The sequence below is a fragment of the Teleopsis dalmanni genome, chromosome 2 (genome assembly GCF_002237135.1).
Source record: "Teleopsis dalmanni isolate 2A chromosome 2, ASM223713v2, whole genome shotgun sequence".
Classification (NCBI taxonomy): Eukaryota; Metazoa; Arthropoda; class Insecta; order Diptera; family Diopsidae; genus Teleopsis; species Teleopsis dalmanni.
The window spans coordinates 232503842-232510210 of NC_051847.1; positions in this window are offsets into that span (position 1 = coordinate 232503842).

Genomic DNA, 6369 nt, shown 5'->3' on the forward strand with positions numbered 1-6369 from the left:
ACTTTCCCGTTGGCTCATCCTTGCGAACTGAGGATGTTTAAAAATAAAATTCCTGACGATGATGTTAATGGCAAATTGAATTGCAACGAATAAAAACGATTTGATACGAATGCGCGAACGAACATAAAAACGAATAGAATGAACTACATCAAAAACGAAAAAAACAACAACAAGAAAAAAACGACGAAACAAAAACAACATACAAACACAAAATACCAAAAAGAAATTTACAACAAAAAACGAAGTTTAATAAAAAATAAAAGTTGAAAGGAAGGAACACGAATACGAATACGCGAACGACCTTTGGAGACGTAACAAGCGGACTTACATATTTCACTGTCTGTTTATGTGAACACTCCATATACAAACACACGCACAAAATAAAAAAATTAACATACAAAGCCACATGCATGCATATTTCTTATGTCTGTCTAGTTAGCTGTTAGACTGCCTATCAGACTCTTCGTCTGTATGTTTGATTTTTTGTCTCTCTGGCTGTTTGTCTGTTTGTCTGTCTGTTTGCCTGTTTATCTTTTTGACTGTTTGTTACTCTGTTGCACAGACACTTTGTTAGTTTATCAGTTTTGGTTTTTTTTGCTGTTTTATTATTGTGTCTGTTTGTCTGTTTGTTTATATATTTGTATTTGCGTGTGGCGTGCAGGATTTTTTTCTTTGGCTGCTGTCGCTCTTGTTGCCACCACCGTCAACATCGCCACCACCACCACCACAGTACAACAATAACAACAACTACACTATAACAACAACTGCACTAACAACAATAACAATAACATACGATTGATAAGGGTTTCAATATTTAGGTTTTTTATTTGTTATTATTATTTTAGTTGCTGTTGTTGCTATTTTCTCTTTTTTTTATTATTTATTTTTGGTTACTTGCAGCACAACATGTTGGATTAAATTCTGGTTTTGGACGTGTGTGTGTGTGTGTAGCGCTCTTCTCCTCTTTCGGCTGGTGCTGCTATTGCTGCTTCGTTCCCGTGCTGTTGCTCTTAGTTAGCTTCTGATTAACTTTTCTCCTGGCATATCTTCCACTAAATATCCGTAATGTTCTAAGGCATCAAACAGATTTTGTTATTTTATAAATGATGTTTATTTTAAAAGCTCACAAAAAGATGCTGATAAAAACATTTATAAACATATATACATATATCGAAATATCGAAAAGGAATTTGGAGAAGTAAGTTTGAATTTTTTATCCTCGAAAAATGTCATAGAATCTTCAAGACTTAAATGCAATATTGCTTCGAAAGCACTTACATTTAATCTGTTTGGAGAGTCAATGATTTTGGAGACTTTTTCTAAAAAGTTTGATATGAGAATTCAAATTTTAATGGAGTGGTGATCAATCGTAAGAGCAGTGAACTCTTTAAAGAAATGTTGGAGTTTTTTATTTCTGAAATGAATATACTGAAGAAGCTTTATTGATCAAGATAAGAAGTTTAGTATGATCTCTAGAAAGCACTGAAGCACTGAAGACGGGAGCACTGAAGACACGAATCTGAACGACACAAATTAGAGTATAATGAATAAAATCAGAATTAGATGAAGTTAGATCTCTCAAGATGAAGAAACTTAACTTAGGTTATATCAGCGATCCCCGGGACACACTTAAATCTAACTTTTGTTAAAGCCTATTATGTTACCATATAAAAAACTCGGTGCTTTAAAAACCCTGAAAACTTAAGTGGCTGTTTAGAGGAAAGTTCTGAAGTTAGGCAAGATCTTTAAAAAAAGGAAACTCTTAAAATGATGCTATAAACATTATTTTAGTAATGCTAATGCGATAAGTAATAACACAGCAGCGGTAGGGCATTTTCATTGTCCTGTTATGCGACAGCAATGACTTAACATAATGGAAAAATAAATCTTTTAGCTAAACAGGACATCACAATTAAAATTTTGGACTTATTCTCAGTAAAACGTCGCCAACTTTCATATATATGCCTGCATATTGATGAGTCTTTCCATATTTTATTAAATTGCTTACCAGAGAAAAAATTCAATAAATATTTTCATAATGTCTACGATATGCCCAGATAAGCATTCTGTGCTGCTAGTCTCATTCAAAAACCGTAGCAGTTGAAAATTATCCTGCATATAAATTGGACTGAATTAAAGAACTTTGAAGCACCTGGACCTTAAATAAATCAAATTAGAAGTGTATGAATTTAAAGACTTCTAAGCTGAATGTACTGAAAATGAAGATACTTAAGAACCTTAAGTGATTGAAATTAGAATTACTCAAGTTAGAACTTCATGATCCCTTAAATGGGCTTACACAAGAACCTTAAATACTCAAGTCGATCGATGTGAATAACATATTTTTGAGACTATACAGCACCTCTCGAGAAAATGGACTTTCATCTTTGGACAATATGAAGATGAAACAAAAATATAGTTGTTGGAGAATAAGCATCACTGTGAAAACTACAATTTTAACATAATATATTTTTATATACTGAAATCGGGAAGGGATGCTGTACATCTGGTGTGTAGAATTAGCACACACTTGCTGATAAGATGTTATCTGATTTAACGTCTCTAGTATTTTCTCAAATTTCAATTTTTTTCAATGTATTCTTCCAGTGCACGCTACTGGGATGGTAAAATGTGGATGAAGTCAAAGGAACGAATGAGGAGCACGCATCAATTCCGGTTATTAATTTACTTCAATGAGAAACCATGAGCAATGGTTTATTTTAATTTATTTATTTTAACTTATACTTTTTGTATTTTTTTTGAAATTGTTTTTTTATGACTTAAAGAGATAAGAAGAAATAAAGTCCACTTCATAATTAGAATGTAATCAATGTAAAACTTAATTATAATTTACTACTTTTAGTAAAAATGTAATATATTTCTCTCTCCTTCTTAGGGTAAGACACTCTTTTAGGAAATATGAGGTCTTTCCCTAATGAAACGTGAGTTAGGTTAGACCCTAGTTTTAATGACTATCACCTGGACGATCCTAGGGTTCCATTGGAATATACTAATGAGTTATTCAGGTGATTTTATAACACTAGATATTATAATCTATAATCAATATCTATAATATTGAAATTATGATAGTAGGTATAGTAACCGAAGAGTTCCTCAGTAAATTTTGAATTTTTAGTTTTTTATGAAATATGTTAATTTAAAAGTACTAAATTTGAAAATATTTAAAATAACAATATTAATTTAATGGTTGTTTTTTCTGGAAAAATTTGATTTCCTTGCATTAGAAAGAATTCCATTTCAAAGAAAATTATTTTAATGATCCTTACTGGTTTGATTTTATTACAGAAATATTAACATAAAAGGGTTGTTACAACTTTCATTTTTGAAAAATATTTAATACTTTTTTGTGTAGAAAATTTTTACATTGATTAGATGAAGTTGTTTTGTGACTTTTTTAAAGTCCATAAACCAGAAAAAAACCACGGTCAGTTTATTGTTCAGGGTTCGCTGAAATGCTGGTTTCCGTAATAAATTATTTTTCTGTGAAAATAATTAAGTAGGAAATTTAAAAGTGATGACTCTTTTCATCTTAATTTCCTCTAATAAACCAGATTTAAATTTAATTAATTTTATTGTTTTAGACCCATAGTACTAGTGTCCCAGTTTCATAATTATGCCCTGAGTTGATTGTTTTACATACCATTTAACACAAATGAGTTAGATCTACCGATGCATGGCGTAAATATTTGATTTTTATTCCATATATGCAATTTCCAGATTTCATCCCTTTGCATTGCATAGAAATCCTTAATAAAATATTACACTATTTTCTGCCTTTATCCAACTTTAATCTAATTTTTCAAATCAACATAATTCCATGAAATCTTTTATGTTTCATAAATCTACATACGATAGAATTTATAATAATTTATGCCACAGTAACATATGCAACCGACAAACAGGAAGGTAGCCACAGAGTAGAGAGCCCCTTTTGCGTCAATTTGCGGAAAAGTCTAAATTTCTGGTTTTATATGAAAATGAGATTATAATTCTAATAAATAAGCACATCAAGAGTTTGACAGCCAATAACAGCGGGGATGACAGCTCAAAACTGCCAACAGTGGAAAGGCGAAAAAATAGCGTGTGTCTCATGTCAGGAACAGTTTTCGATTGTTGCATACAAATTACGTAGACGAACGCTCTCTCTACTCTACTCTACTCTACTCTACTTTGCTCGGCTCTACACTACTCTATAGTATTTGCACATAAAATATTTTAGTCCAGAAGACATATCCAAACAAACAAATCCAAAGACATCCACACTGATGAAAAAGGGTGCATTTGACTTGTAAGGCGCTTAAGAGCGGCAAGCAGACAATCCATAAATTTTAGTAGCTCCAAAAGTAACCCTAATCTTGTGCCGTACAAAAGAAACGTTTAAAATAAATAAATAAAATGTTAAATCTCATGCTTCACCTAAATTAGTTACGAGCCATATTTCATAAAAAATTTTATATTTTTTTAAAGAATTTCCTAAGTGGTTTTTTATTGCACGCGTCTTTTTCTTGGACTGCGGACTTCCTTCAAAGAAGCTTTGAAGGCATAAAAAAAAATCATTTAAAATTTGATTGAAGTCATGTGGAGTGAGCTGACTATGTGGCTACGTGTGTTTATATTTGACTTGACATAAACATGCTCCCTCAAGAAAGGGTCTTTGAGAATAGCGAAATTATTCGGTGCGTGTACGAATATTTCAAGGATTTCACAAAGCCTATTCGCCAGTAGGGAGGGAAGTTATTTTCACATATGAGTATTTGAAGGGATGGGAATCGAAATCCTATTTTAGTGTGAGCTTTAAATAGTAAATTTGAAAGCGGACAATTAGTGGAAAAACTCTACATAACAGTTCACTAAATTTTACGGAAGTAAATTGAAAAAAAAACAAAACGAGGCGCATAAACGCAGAATATCCTGTGGGAATAATTTTGGCAGAAGTTAGGTATAGATTACACTTTCTCACGGGATACATTTAATTAATAAATTTAAACTTACGAAACTTTTATTAAGAATTTCAATACTCTCAATTCAAATAATACTTTAATGGGTTTTCAAGCAACTTGGACGTCATAGGGAACTAGAAATTGAAATAGTAAAGAAAGTTGGCTTTTATATCGTCAAAGCTTCAATAACTTTCCCACGAATAGTTTTATTATAAATTCTTTATTTACTAGTTATTTTCTGTATATTTTTACTTGAATTACGGACGTATCCGTATACTTTATGTATAAATAGTTGATTTTAAGATTAGGTTAGATTAGAGTGGTGGCCTTGTGTGCCTGATTAAAAGAGGTATCGAAAAGGGAATAAAATATGTTATAAAATGTATAATGATGTAAAATAGAAAATTATAAAAGCATTATGTAAAAACCTCTCCACTTTCGAAAGTAGTAAGTAAGTCCCATTTTTGGAATACTCAGAAAAATAAATGAATAAATGGATTTTAAGTAAACAAATGAACCCTTTTAGACTGAATAATTTTTTTCGTTTATAAACAGATCCTTGAATATGAAAAATAACAAAAGTCTATTGACTCAAGAGAAAAAGACAGATCTTTTCTAATTTCAAAACTGTAATTTTAACCAAACCTAATCTAATAAATGATTTTTAGTTCCTATAATAAAATTGCAATTATTATATTTCACTTAAGGCTTTCCATAAAAGATCATGCCAAAGAGGACTAGATTTGAAATAAATAATCGTCGACAAAGATAGCTCTACAACCAGAGTACGACCTTGATTTCCTTTAACAGTTCTCTGCACCGATCCAGATTGCGACTCAAACTCAAACCCTATTTGACGTTACAGTGTGAATGCTGATTAAACGATAATATCGTATATAGAATGTTATGTATCTTTATAGTTTCAATTACAATTAATTCAGAAATCGCCCGAAACTAAAAATAAAAATTAAAAAAAATATTGCTTAACACTCTTAATGAAAAAAATATATATACATATATATTTTGCTTGCATTAAAGATACAAAGACACAAAAAAAATTAAATTCTAGAAGTTGTCTGCTCTCCGAAAAAGGATTGAAATCATTTTTTCATCTATTGTACCATGTTATGTGTTTAAAATTAAAAACATTGTCAAATTTTATTAAAAATATAATTAAAACCAGAACAGCAGATATAATTTATGGAGAGCATCTGACAGAGAGATACACACGTTCACAGTTTGATGTCGCTTGATTGATGGAACTAAGCACATACGGATTGATAGGGTAGCCAAGAGAACAAACAGCATTAGAAACGCATGATTAAACTTTGGCTAGCCCTAAGCGGTTGTAGTAACACATTATTTCAAGTGTAGTGCTGGGTGCTGGGAAGCACGTTCCTTTTTAAAA